The sequence below is a fragment of the Equus przewalskii genome, chromosome X, assembly GCF_037783145.1.
Source record: "Equus przewalskii isolate Varuska chromosome X, EquPr2, whole genome shotgun sequence".
Lineage (NCBI taxonomy): Eukaryota > Metazoa > Chordata > Mammalia > Perissodactyla > Equidae > Equus > Equus przewalskii.
The window spans coordinates 37341695-37356794 of record NC_091863.1 but is presented as its reverse complement, the minus strand read 5'-3'; the positions used below and the strand labels follow the sequence as shown (position 1 = coordinate 37356794).

Sequence of the window (15100 nt, the reverse complement as noted above, 5' to 3'; positions counted from 1 at the left end):
TAATGTACAACTGTAATTTCACAAGGTTGTTAACTATCATAATCTTAATAAAAAAAAATATGCTTCTCCCACTCCAAAGAGACTCAAGATGTGCAGTTAGGTAACTTATATTTCTTTTAGAGATTGTGATAATGGCTGTGATGTCATGGATAATAACTTTGTAGGGCAGTATTTTCTAAAGACACTTTAAGTGTAAACTGTCCAACGTCAAATAAGTTTGTGAAATGCTGCGTCATCTACTTTTTAAACAACAAATTAAGTCCTGGGAAAGGTACATAGTTAAGAATTGTGTGTAAATTTGTTTAACTTGGCTTGTCAAAAATTTATTTGATCACACATCCCTGTCAAAGTATAATTTTCAAAAAGTTAATGACTGTCATGCAAACAAAAAGTTAATGACTATCATACAAACATGGCGACCATATGTCAAACATTTATTTAACAATAAGATTTATTTAACTTGTTAATGTGGATATATATCAGTGGGATGGTAAAGTTGGTTCAAAGGAAGATCTGAGAAAGTAGTATGTACAGTCACTGAAAGAAAGAACGTTGAACAAGATTGCTAAATTCCTGGATTATACAACAGGTAAATGTCTTAAAGGCCAATAAATAAATTAACTCTTGGGATTATCTTTTTCATTGGAAAGAAATTATTTGCATTTCTACTGAACAAAACTCATTGGCAACTTCTGCAAGTTAATCTGTAACCTTACAGAATCTTTGCCTTAATCAACAGTAAATAGTGAGTCAAACCATCATATGTTCTTCTAGAGCAATGGTTCTCAAAGTGTGCTCCCCAGACCAGCAGCACCAGCATCATCCGAGATCTTATTAGAAATGCAATTTCTTGAGCCTCACTCAAGACCAACTGAATCAGAAACTCTGGGATAGGACACTCTGTGTTTTAACCAGCCCTCCAGGTTATTCTGACGCATATCAAAGTTTGAGAACCACTGATCTAGAGAATTAATCCTCAGGCAGTATGAGTATATTGCCAATATACTCCAGTATGACTTTGCAAAGATATGTAGTCATCTTTTTGCCTATTCCTAAGTTTTGCATAAATTTTCTTAGCCTATTTTTCAGTATCGCACTCTGGAAATGTGAATGTATAATGAATAAAAATCATCCATATGTTTAGAAAAAGTTAGACCTTTATTATTTTCTGCTTCATCCTACTTTGAGTAACGGTTCAAGTCACACCTTCTCCAAGAAAACATTCTAATGCTTTTAGTCTTCTCCAATCTCTTTCCTCCTTGACCATCTATAGATTCTTAATTCACACAGTTTAATTATTAGTTTAACACAGCGCTAATAATTTCATGTGTGTTAATTTTACCCCCATGTTGAAAACTGCATTGAAAACTTCATGAAGCCAACAGTTGTGACTTTAAGCCCCTCTTCTCAATCCAAACTTTAACGTAGTTACAGAATCATAGATTCTCAGGATTGGAAGGTACTTTGAACATCAACTTGTCTAGCTGACCATACGATATTGGAATTCTGTTCTCACCTGTGGTAGGCAGAATTCTAAGATGGCCCCCAAGATTTCCACTCCACTGCTCCAGTGTACACAATGGACATAATCCCTGGGCAATGAATGTGATTGATTTTACTCCCATAATCAAGTTATGTTATGTGGTGCAATTGACCTTAAGATAGAGAGATTATCCAGGTGGCCCAACCTAATTACATGAGCCCTTTAAAAGCAGTTTCCTTTAACTGGTCACAGAAGAAGTCAGAGACTCAAAGCACAAGAAGCATTCAACACGCCATTGCTAACTTAAAGATGGAAAAAGACACACAACACAAAATGTGGGCAGCCTCTAGGAGCTGAGAGCAACCCTTAGCTAACAGCCAACAAGTAAATGGAGACCTCAGTCCTACAACCACAAGGAGCTAAATTCTGACAAGAATTAACTTTGAAGCAAATTTTTCCTTAGAACCTCTGGATGAGAATTCAGCCTATCACCTTGATTTCAGCTTTGCGACACACTAAGCAGAGAATCAGTCATGTAGTGCTGGATTTTGACCTACAAATCTGTAAGCAAATAAATGTGTGTTGCTTTAAGCCACTAAGTTTATAGCAATTTGTTATGCAACTATAGAAAACTAATATATTATTTTGCCAAAAGGTAAGTTAGCTGCTTTTTCTTCTTCTTCTTCTCTTCTTCTTCTTCTTGGTGAGGAAGATTGGCCCTGAGCTAACATCTGTTCCCAATCTTCCTCCATGCTCGAGGAAGATTGTTGCCGAGCTAACATCTGTGCCAATCTTCCTCTGTTTTTCATGTGGGTTGCTGCCACACCATGGCTGGATAAGCAGTGCTAGGTCTGTGCCCAGGATCAAAACCCACAAACTCCAGGCTGCCAAAGCGGAGCAGTGAACTTAATAACTACGCCACTGGGCTGCCCCCAAGTTAGCTTCCTCTTCAATACTTGAGGCAACAAAGAACTCACTCTCCATAATACCCAGGGTCACCTGTACTTTTCACTCCTATAAGACACCCCATTCCAACTTTGGACAGCTCTGACCTTTAGAGAGTGCTTGATCACATCGAACATCCATCATATTGATCCACCCATCAATACTCCGTTTACTCTTGTCTTAATCTGTTCAAGCTACTATAACAGAATACCATAGACTGGGTGGTTTAAAAACAACAGACATTTATTTCTCATCGTTCTGGAGGCTGGGAAGTTCAAGATCGAGGTGCTAGCAGATTCAGTGTCTGGTGAGAGTCAGCTTCCTGGTTCATAGCTGGCACCTTTTCACTGTGTCCCCAAATGGTGGAAGGGATGAGGGAGCTCTGAGGAGCCTCTTTTGTAAGACACTAATCCCATTCATGAGGGTGACCTCCTGGCCTAATCACCTAACAGGGTCCTATCTCCTAATGCCATCACATTGAGGGTTAGGATTTCTACATATGAATTTGGGGGAAGACACAAACATTCAGTCTATAGAAACTCCTTAGAGCCATACAATGCAAGTATGAGTTTGCTTCCATTTGCCTCCATCCTTCTTTGTGACTGGTTCTATCACACAGTGATGTGAGCCCCACATAGTCCTGGGTAGAAGGTTCCATAGTACCCATGGCTGACCATCTGGACTCAGAGACTCCAAGTAGCTTCCAAGCCTGTATTCATTCAAATACACTACAATTTACATCAGAGAAATTTCTCATCACTACGCTGCCTCTGTATGGAGTATCAGGATAAGCTAAGTTGTATTAGAGAAGTTATCAGCAGACTTTCTCTGTATAGTAAATAATTTCATTCTTCGAGGGCCATACAGGCTTTGTTACAACTACTCTGCCATTAGAGCACAAAAGCAACCATGGACAATATGTAAACAAATAGGTGTGCTTGTGTCCCAATAAAACCTTATTTATAAAACAGGCTACAGGCTGGCTTTGGCCCACAGGCTGTAGTTGGCCACTCCTACTGCAGTGTGGCTTTAGAGAGTTTCACACCAGCAATTAAATTTAAATGCATATCTTAGGAGTAGCATATATCCCTTTAACTCACAATTTATTGGTCAGTATTAAACATGTGGTCCCATCCAGCTACAGACAGCAAGGAAGTATAATCCTACTATGTTCCCAGAAGGAAGAGAGCTGGAAATATCTGGTGAGTAATATGAAGGACTACTACATGTCTTAAAGTTCCATTCTTGCATCCTCTCTTCTCCACTACAAAGTAAACCCCTCAAGGGCAAGAGCCTTATCTGATATATGGAGCCAAACAAATGTAGTAGATGTGCATAAATACGTCTGGTTGATGGATAAGGCAAAAGAGAGACGCAGAGGGAAGGAAAAAGGGATTACAAAAAAGCCAGTGGACAGGGTAGTGATTGTAGTAGTAAAGGGGAAAAGGATTACCACTATTGGTAGTGAAGTTCTTTATGGTGATTATACTGTTAATGCTAGTAGTGGTGATGTTCTTAAAAGACCAATCTATACTCCTATATTCATCTTCCATTCAATCCTCAACTCATTTCAATATGGCTCTTCCCCCAACCTGCAATTCCCTGAAACCACTCTTGCTAAGGTCACAAGTGACCTCCTATTTCCAAAACTTATTTAAGAGGCATGTTTCTTTTTTTTTTAACACTATTTTTTTTTTTAAAGATTGGCACCTGAGCTAACAACTGTTGCCAATCGTCTCCTTTTTTTTCTGCTTTATTGCCCCAACCCCCCACCCGCCACCCCCAGTACATAGTTGTATATCTTAGTTGCAGGTCCTTCTAGTTGTGGGATGTGGGACGCCGCCTCAACGTGGCCTGATGAGCGGTGCCATGTCTGCGCCCAGGATCCGAACCCTGGGCCGCCGCAGCGGAGAGCGTGAACTTAACCACTCGGCCACGGAGCCAGCCCCCTAAGAGGCATGTTTCTTAATCCTTATCTTACTGAACTTCTTTGCTATATGTGACACCCCCAAACATTACCTCCTTGAAATTTTTGACTACACGCACCTCTGTGACTTTCATGGTTCTCCTCTGTGTCTCTCCAATCGTCCTCTGAACTTCTCCTACTCTTCCAACCCCTTAAATATTAATGTTTCTTAGGACTCATCCTCCTCCCTCTGCTCTGCCCTCTTCTAACTCTGCTACCATCACCTGAACGGTCTTACCCACTCACATAGATTCCACCACCATCTGTAATGCTATTGATTCCCATACCCATGTCTCCCATCCATACTTCTTCCCAAGTTTCAGAATCATGCATCCAATTTTCACTCTCATGCTTTCACCAGGAGGTCCTATGGATATTTCAAATGAAGCACGGCAGAAAGTACACTTCTGTCATATCTCAGTGGTTTCAACGCCATCTACACAGTCATCCAAGCTAGAAACCTGGGAGGTATTATGTACTCTTCCTCCCTACTCCCATCTCCCTGTCTAGCCTAAATATTTCTTTCTCTTCCTTCCTTTCCAAACTACTGCCCTGGACTATATCCTTATCAACTTTCACCTAGATTACAAACAGCTTTTTAAATTATTTCCCTAATTCTTTTGGATTTATTGTGAGATATTTCATACAGAAAACTATAGCAATAAATATAAGGTACATCCATGCATCCACCATCTAGCTTTATCAAATCTTAATTTGATGTAATATTCGTATCTGACTTTTAAAGAAAATAATGATAGATCTAGGTGAAGCCCCATGTATTACTTGTTCCCGCCTCCATGCTCATTTCCTTCCCTCTCCTCCCAGAGGTAACCAGCATCATGAATTTAGAATTTATCATTATCATGCAAGCTTTAGTTAAATTGTTACATTTGTATACATCTCTAGAACATATATAGTATTATTTTTCAGGTTTTAAACATTATATAAATGAGACCAAGCCACATGAATCTTCCTAAAATTTGCTTTCGTCACTCAGTATTACGTGTTATAAAACACAATTGCACGGGGCTGGCCCCGTGGCCGAGTGGTTAAGTTCGCGCGCTCTGCTGCAGGCGGCCCAGTGTTTCGTTAGTTCGAATCCTGGGCGCGGACATGGCACTGCTCATCAGACCACGCTGAGGCAGCGTCCCACATGCCACAACTAGAAGAACCCACAACGAAGAATACACAACTATGTACCGGGGGGGCTTTGGGGAGAAAAAGGAAAAAATAAAAATCTTTAAAAAAAAAAAAAAAAAAAAAAACACAATTGCAGGCACCCAGAAGACTTCAATTGGGTTTATATGTTGATATTTTATCCAGCAAACTTTATGCATCCTCTTATTTGTTCTAGTAATTTATCTGTAGCTTCTCTTGAATTTTCTATGTAGACTATCACACAATCTGCAAATAAAGACAGTTTGTCTCGTCTTAATCCAGTCGGATGCATGTTGTTTGTCTTGACTTTTTACATTGGTTTGTATCTGCAGTTTTATGTTGGACAGAAGCATTTATTAATGCTTATTGAGATCCTGACTTTATGGGAATGTGTCAAAAGTCTCACAATTAAATATATGCTTACTCTAAGCTTTGGATGGATGCATTTGATTAAATTTTATCAAATGTTTTCTCTGCTCTAGTGACATAATCATATGACTATTTTCTTTATTAGTGTGATACACCACATTAATAGATTTTTCATTAATGAATTATTATTTCATTTCTGGAATAATATCTACCTGGTTGATGTCTTAAAATGTTCCTAGGATTTGTTTTAATCAGGTATGGTAAGGTGACAGATGTGGAGACAACTGCCTTTGAAAGAAGAGTTTATTACAATTTCCAAGAGGAGAGGGCATGGCATACAACACTAGGCCACATGGGGGAAGTACCAGGGTCAGTCAAGAGGCAGAAGGAGTGAGGAAAAATTATGGGTACTAGCCTTTGTTGTGGTTTTCATGGGAAGGAATGGGCAAGGCAAGGTAAGCATTTTGGGATTAGCTAGTTTGAATAATTTTTGTGGGCTCTGGGCTATAGAGGTGGTCCCCAGTTGTCTTATATCTGGCCCTGGGATGATTTAGAGTCAGGGGAATATTGGCTTCCCATGTGAGAGTTTGATAAAGGAGGTGGTTGGGGGTATGGGCTATGGATTGGTTGGTTTGCGTATGAAAGACATGCTGGCAGGCAAGTTCTTTGCTATATCTGGGAATTAGCTAGGCCTGGGAGGGGCAGTCTTTCTAGGATTAGCAAGGCCCCAAGATGTCAAAGCATCACATAAAATACAGAAAATAAAAAACATGATTAATACAGTTGAGATGTTTTTATTTTTCTTTTGTTTTGTTTTTGTTAACACTGTTGGATTTGATAGGATAACATTTGCTTCATGAGATAAGTCTGTGATTTTCTTCTCATATTTTCCTTCATAAATTATGTGTGTGTGTGATTAAGGCTTTACTGGAGATCAGGCAAGGCTGGGGCAGGGACCACACTGGGGGAGCAGGGCCTGCACACCAGGCCAATACTGGTCTTCAGGGCAGTGTTGGGGAGCTCATGGCTGAGTGCTACAGGTGAGAGGTCCAGTTGGGCACCTCAAAGCAGAGGCAACCACTGAAGGGGAGGATGATCTTTAAGGGGAGCTTGGCTTTAATGCAGAGAGGATATGGTCGGGAGGGCTTCACTGAAGAAAAGTGGGGTGCTCTAGAGCTTTAAAAAGCCTAGATGAACAGGGATTGGGGGAAATAAGGGAGCCTAACAAGGCTTGAGGAGGGAAGAATGGAAAGAAAAGGAGGAGAAATGAAGAAGAGGGGTGATTCTGGGGGTGCGAGGAAGTCTAGCTTTTCTCTAGGGCCCCCACAGAGCAGGTGCAGCACTGGCTCCTCACTCTTATCTGCCGGCCTTACAGGGCCCTACTTGTTACCCCACATGGCAATCATTATGTACACAGATCGAGGGAAGAGGCGGCTGCACTTAACGTAGGCAGATAACTTCTTTAGGCCCTCTAATCAGGTGATGAAGTCTCTCGCATTTGGAAATGCATTCAGGCACTCAGGCTCAAATATACGGTGCAGGTCAAGGATGTCATAAGTGAGGAAATCCACAAAGGTGATCTTGTCCCATGCAAACCATGACCTTTTCCCCAGAAACTGTGAAAAGAGCTTCATATTTTCAGGGAGCCCATCCAAGCACTCAGGCTTCAGTGTCTCGAAATCAGGGCTGTAGGAGACACTGGCCAGCTGACTGGGGATGTGTGTAACCTAGTTCTCCAAAATGTCTACATGAGTCTTTCCTTCTTCTGTCCCCCCTTGTAGGTTGTGCTTCAAGCAATGTAGTGAAGGATGGCATTGCTCTAGGTGATCTTGTGAGCCTCATGAATTAAGTAAGGAAGATTGGGAAAGTCCAGGCCCAGCTTGAATTTTTCTTTTAGCCACTGGCTTCTGTCATAGGCAGGAGTATCCCTCATCATGTAGTTCTTTTCCTCATAGTTTGAGTCTGTGTATTCCAGAAACGGGTGCACTATATGAGCCAGCCCATGGATGTCCCAGTAACCCAAGATTACGGCCGTGGTTCAGCTTTCTGTGGACTCAAGGGATGGCCTCTGAAGAGCTGGGCTGGAACTTCATCCTTGCAATTTTTCTTTAAGTTTGAAATTAGAATAAAAAGTTATAGGAAGGAAGGAATCCCTAGGCGTCAAAAATCAAAAGGAAATCTACTAAATAAACAGACACTAGTGCTTTGGCTACCCTAAGAGCATTACCTACATCAGCAAATAAAAGACTTGCATATTAATAACCACTTGGAGAGGCACCAAGGCCTTGGGCCCTTGTGAGGCAAAGATATGGAATTAAGACTCCTGAACAAACCACGGGCTTAAACTCTCTACTCTTTTTGGAAGTGTAGACAGAATATAAATCCTCCAGCAAAGGTTAATATCTGAGTCTGAGATGTGGGTGGGAAAACAGTCTCCCTCAAGAATTTAAAACTGTAGGCTGCTCTCATAGGGTTCAAATTTACACTACCTGAGTGGCAGACATTACTCGTGCTCTCCAACATACGGTTCTTTCCTTTCTGAGCACCTGAAAGACTGTACTTCTCAGGTCCCTTGTAGCTAGAGAGGGCCATGTGACTAGTTTTTGTCCATGGTCACTTCTGGACTAAGGAAATCAAAAGCCCGTTCACTGTCTTGGAGCTCTTTCTTCTGCTTTAGAGACCTAGAAGCCACGACAACACCATAAAATGGAAACCGCCCAGATCCCCCTGAGTCATGGCTTAGGGAGAGCTGCTCTGAAGAGATGCGTGAAGCCAATTTTGTATGAGCAAGAAACAAACATTTGTTGTCTTAATCCACAGAGATTTCAGGATATCTCTCTCTCTCTCTCCCCCTACATACACACACACGTACACACTCACACACAATTTATGAAGGAAAGTACAAGAAAAAGAAATCTTACATATCTGATGAAATAAAATCCAGCAGTGTACTAAAGACAAAACAAAATGAAAACATCTAAGGTTTATCCAGGAAGTTCAATCAAGTAGAATTTATCCTAGAAATGAAATAACTCATTATCAGAAAACATATTAATGTGATTGTGATATTGTGATTTATAGTAAGAAATATATATTTGGTCTTCACCCTGGGTTCTGGCACAGAGTTCCTAAAACTCTTGGAATTTCTTGTGATGAAAACAATAAAGGTGTCTTTTTTTATGGTAATCAGGTGACTTTTGGAAAGCACCTCAGAATGGGGGCTGGTCACCCGAGGAACAAATCATGAGGTTAGAGGGTTGGGATTTTTAGTCTAACTCCCTTGATTTCCAGGGAGGGGAGAGAGCCTGGAGAATTAAGTTCAAACCTCAGTGGTTGAAGGTTTAATCAAACATGCCTATGTAGTGAAGCCTCCATAAACACCCAAAAGGACAGGGTTAGAGCACTTTCGGATTGAGAAACACCAGGAGATTGGAGAGAGCAGCACCTGGAGAGGGCATGGAAGCTCCGCGCCCTTTCCCCACACTTTGCCCTGTGCATCTCTTCCATTTGGTTGTTCTTGAGTTATATCCTTTTATAATAAACCGGTCATCTAATAAGTGAAATGTTTCTCTGAGTTCTGTGAGCTGCTCTAGCAAATTAATCAAGCCCAAGGAGGAGGTCATGGGAACCTCTGATTTAGCCAATTGATGATAACCTTGGCTTGTGATTGGCATCTGAAGTGTGTGTAGGGGGGGGCAGTCTTGTGGGACTGAACCCTTAAACTATGGAATCTGACACTCTCTCCCCGAAAATGGTGTCAGAATTGAGTTGAATTATAAGACACCTAGCTGGTGTCTGGAGAATTGCTTGGTGTTGGGGAAACTGCCCCCATCACACACACACACATTGGAAATCTGGTGATTAGATCCCATTTAGTGATATGCCACACTAATAAATAAGATACTCTATCTTATTCTGACTAATACACTGGGTGAACCAAGTAACTCCCGAGAAATCAGTATAAAAGTGGAAAAGTGGTCTTGGGTTGACTACACAGCAAGAGATCTAGAAGAGAAAATGCAAGACCTCTCTGAAAGGATTCATCCTCAAAATGAGCCGCATAGTATTTCTACACACAGATATTCTCTCTCCTTCCACCAACCAAGAGCTCACAATGAAAAAGTTACAATCAATACAAGAAAACAGTACATGAGTGAGAACCAGTATAAAAAACATGAAGAATAGTATTCTTTTTAACTTCATATAATGGAATTACATATATACTGTCTAGGAATATTAAATTAGTTAAAGAAATAAAATAAGAAATTAAAAACATAAGGAGGGAAATACTATTATCAACAAAACAAGCACAAAGATTTGAAAACCAGTGAAAGAAAACTTTCAGAAATTAAAAAAATTTAGCTTTTGAAATTACCAACTCAATGGATATGCTAAACTACATCTATACACATTTGAAAAGAGTAATGCTGAACTAGAAGAGTGGTACAAAAAATTACCCAAAATGGAGTACAAATGAAAAGAAAATGAAATATGCAAAAGCACAGTTAAGAGACCTGGAGAATAGAATAAGAATGTTCAGCATGTCTCTAGTAGAAATTCCAAAAGAAGAGGACACAGCTTAGAAGAGAGAGAATGTTTGGACAGATAATAACATTGAGAATCATACTAAATCTCAAGTTGAATAAATAAAAAGCAACCCAAAAACATATCAGACACATCATCAGGAAACTGCTGTATGCCAAAGACCAAGAGAATATCTTAAAAACTATCTGGGAAAAAAACTGGCAGATTCAAGACAGACTGGCATCACACTCCTTATTCAAAAGATGAGGAAGACAGTGGGGAGCTGAGAGAAAAATAGCTGTATCCAGCTAAACTATCTTTCAAAATCATAGTCAAAAGAAAGAGATTTGTGGACAACACTACTTACTACCAACATATCATCAATGAAGAATTTTATACTCACAAATGCTAGAATCCTGGATGCCTTATCTGCTTCTCAACCTGGAGCTCAGCAAGTCCAGCACTACTGCTTTGCAGTTCTGTTCCATTTTCTTGTTTTCAGAGCTGGCTGTATCTTTTTTGGTTTTCTTTTCTTTTTTTTTTTTTTTAAAGATTGGCATCTAGGCTAACAACTGTTGCCAATCTTCCTTTTTTTTTAAGGATTGGCACCTGGGCTAACAACTGTTGCCAATCTTTTTTTTTTTTCTGTTTTATTTCCCAACCCCCCCGGTACATAGTTGTATATCTTAGTTGCAGGTCCTTCTAGTTGTGGGATGTGGGACGCTGCCTCAATGTGGCCTGACGAGAGGTTCCATGTCTGCGCCCAGGATCCGAACCCTGGGCTGCCGCAGCAGAGCATGTGAACTTAACCACTCGGCCATGGAGCCGGCCCCTGGTTTTCTATTTTTACATTTTACCTCTCTCTGCTGTGTGTTTTGACCAAAGGGGGATATCAGACATGAAATCACTATGTCATCCTGACCAGAAGTCTCCCTATTTCTTTATACTTTCATTTCAGTTTCTATATAACCTCCAGAATAATCTATCTCAGTGCTTCTCAAACTACCTAGGGTGAGGGATCGGTGTGATTTTTTTTTTCCAATAGATGACAGAATGATACTTTGTCAGAGTGAATTGATCACTTATTTAGATGTGGCAGCAATGTCAAACTGCTATAAAAGTTTTTAAATACTTAATTTTAATTTCAATACTTCCTGAAGACCGATAACAAACGTTCTTGGATCAGCACTTGTATGTGGACCACACTTTAAGTAGTACTGATCTACCTAAAATTCAAATCTGAAAATTCCACTTAAAATTATCTAATAGATCTCTACTATCTACAAGAAAAATTCCAAACTCCAGATAACATGGCTTACAAGGTCCTTTGTGATCTGACTGTCTCTCCAGTTTCATCTCCTACCTTTGTCTTTCTTAAACTTTATACTCAGAAAAAATTAAGGGCTTGCAGTTTCTTGATCACTATGAATCATTGGAAGAGGTGAAGAAACAAAATCTGAGTTGAAGCTCCTGAGCATATCCCAAAGCCAGACTACAGAACTGGGCCACCAAGGAAGCCACTATTTTCTCTACATCAGGAAGCTTCTAGCTCCAGAACCATAGCCACTGCCATAATCAAAAGGTCACTGGAATCAAGACGCCATCATTACCAGTACCACTGCAGAACCACACCATACCTGCTATGATCCACACCAGGAAAATTGACACCCTGCACCCTGCCTCTTGACACCCCCAAAGCTAGTTACTTGACATTAGGACCTCTGTTAACGCTGCCTCAGAAAAACTCTTGGCTTCCGTATCTTACACAAGTGCACCTGATTGGCTTAAGCTTATGTACATGGCAAATCCAGTTGCAAGGGATTCAATGGAACATAGATTTTAATTTTCCAGTCTCAGCAGCATAGGACAGGACACTAGATCAGTGTTTTTCAAACTGTAGATCATAATTCACTAGCAGATTGTAAAATTAACTTAGAGGGTGATGACTCGTATGTTTTAATGAAATAGAATGGGATGGAATAGACTAGAAAATATCACAGTGCACATTCAGGGTTACTATTGTTTCATGAAAATCTTGTTTCAGTTACATAAATGGAGAGAATATAATATATAGAGGTGTACTAGGATACTATGTAAAATGCATTTATTACTGTAGGTTCCATTCCAAAAAGTTTTAAGTGTAGTATACTAGCAAAATGTTTCTCAAATTTTAGCCTGCATCAGAATTCCCAGGAGGGCTTATTAAAGCACAGATTGCTGGGCCTCACTCCAAGTTTGTGACTCAGATATGGTGTGAGGCCTGAGAATTTACATTTCTAACAAGTTCCCAGGTGATGTTGATGCTGTTGGTCCAAAAAACATACTCTGAGAACAATTGCTCTAGAACAATGGTTCTTAACACTGGCTGCACATTAGAATCACTTGTGGAACTTTTAAAAGTTCTGGTGCCCAGGTTGCCCTCCAGATCAATTACGTGAGACTCTCTGGGGTGAGACTGGACCATCAGTTTTTTAAAGCACCCACATGATTCCAATGTGAAGCCAAGAATGAAAATCACTGCTCTAGAAGGATGGTGGAATAGATGTTGAGCATCTGTCTACGATTTTTTACTGTACTTGGCTAAATCCATCTTTCTGTAAGTTATCATCTTCAGAAACTGCTTTAGAACCTCTTGATCTCTAGATCATGCTCCATTCACTGACAAACAGCATCATACACTGGAGCAAATGTGGGATTTGAAGTCAGAAAACTATCCTTTGAGTACTAACTCTCTTTCTTATCAGCTATGTGAACTTGGGCAAGGTGATGAGGTTCTGTTTCCTCGCCTAAATAATGTGGAAGATAGAAAAAGCTTTGTTGACCTCACAGGCTGGACATGATGGTAGAATATAAGAAAGAATAACCTTATAAATGATGAAGGTGGTGTGCCTAAAGCCCAGGGTGTACACAGTGTGGAGTATGAAAAGATGAAGGAAGATATTTTGATTGAGGTTAGATGATCAAGGGTCTTACATGTTGGAACATTACCCTGGAGTTTGGACAGTAGGCTGTGCGGCGGAAAATTTTAAGCAAGTGATTGATATGAATCATTTGCGCTATTTTTCAAACAATAACTCTAGTGACCAAGTTTCTCCAATGCAAAACAGAAAGGAAGCCCAGAAAGCAGTTATGAGACTGTTGTACAAGAGCAGGTGAGACAGGATGAGGATCTGAACTGCGGCAGTGGAAGAGGTCCGGGATGCTACTTCAGGAGGTCTCTTGGCAGAATAAACAGGATTTAGACAAAGCAATTAATAGAGAAGAAAATTCACTTGGATTGTATTCACATGTGATACCAAAGTATTTAGACTTGTTAAATGAAACTTTATCCATGAGCTAGATACACATAGTTATCTCATTATTTGGTTAGACATTCAAATAAAGTGCTAAATATTTTGGTATTATTTTAGATTTATTATAGATTAATTTAAGGAAATTAATTCGTACTTCCAATCTGGACAGAGTTTGATTAATTGCCCAATACAATTTCACAAAAATACAATGCTGCTGCTCTTTATTTATGATGAAGAAAGACATACTGGTAACTTGATGCTAGCAAGACATTGCAAACACAAAAGGAGCCAAATTTGGCATTTTTACCATAAGTCTGAGTACCGTGAGGCACACAGACTGGTCAAAAGTAAGGCTAACAGGGGGCTGGCCCCGTGGCCGAGTGGTTAAGTTCGCGCGCTCCGCTGCAGGCAGCCCAGTGTTTCGTTGGTTCGAATCCTGGGCGCGGACATGGCACTGCTCATCAAACCACGCTGAGGCAGCGTCCCACATGCCACAGCTAGAAGGACCCACAGCGAAGAATATACAACTATGTACTGGGGAGCTTTGGGGAGAAAAAGGAAAAAAATAAAATCTTTAAAAAAAAAAAAAAAAAAAGTAAGGCTAACAAACCTCTTCCAAGAACCACGGCTTGGGGAATACTGCATACTGTACTCCTCTTGGGGAGTCATCATACACATTCTTAGCATGTTAAAGCCTCCAGGAAGCCATGCAGCAAAGAGACATGTTCATTCCTGCTTAATGCAGGATTTCCTATCCTTATAAGACTATGAGAACCTTAATTATTATTTTTATCTATTCATAATATCTATTTAAATTTTGCAAAAACTGCAAATTACAGTACACTTTGGGTTATGCAAGTTTAGAAAAATGGTCTCTAAACTTTTAAATAATATACCTGCAAGCACTATTTGACTTATATATTACCTATATTCTGCTTGCCTTATACAACCATTATTGTACTTAAATATTGCATACATTGTATAACACACATGAAACAGAAATTTAAGATGATGTAATATAAAATGACATTTTTCAATTTTTTATTTATTCATGGCATAAAAATTCTATATTGATATCAGACAAAGTAGATTTAAAAGCAAGGAAGATTACCAGGGATAAAAAGTAACATTACATAATGTAAAAGGGTCAATTCACTAAGAAGACATAAGAATTCTAAATGTGTAGCACCAAACAATAGAACTTCAAAATACATGAAGCAAAATCTGATAGAATTGAAAGGAAAAATGGATCAATTCACAATTATAGATGGAAATTTTTTGACACTTGTTTTTTAGCACTTGATAGAACAAGTACACAGAAATTCAGCAAGGATATAAAAGAACTGAACAAAATTATCAATC

General features: G+C 39.7%; 1 pseudogene; it reads right to left on the bottom strand.

The window, feature by feature from the left end:
• Window positions 1-7396: 7396 nt before the first annotated feature.
• LOC103566513 (glutathione S-transferase Mu 1-like) lies at window positions 7397-7959 on the bottom strand (annotated as a pseudogene).
• Window positions 7960-15100: the final 7141 nt, after the last annotated feature.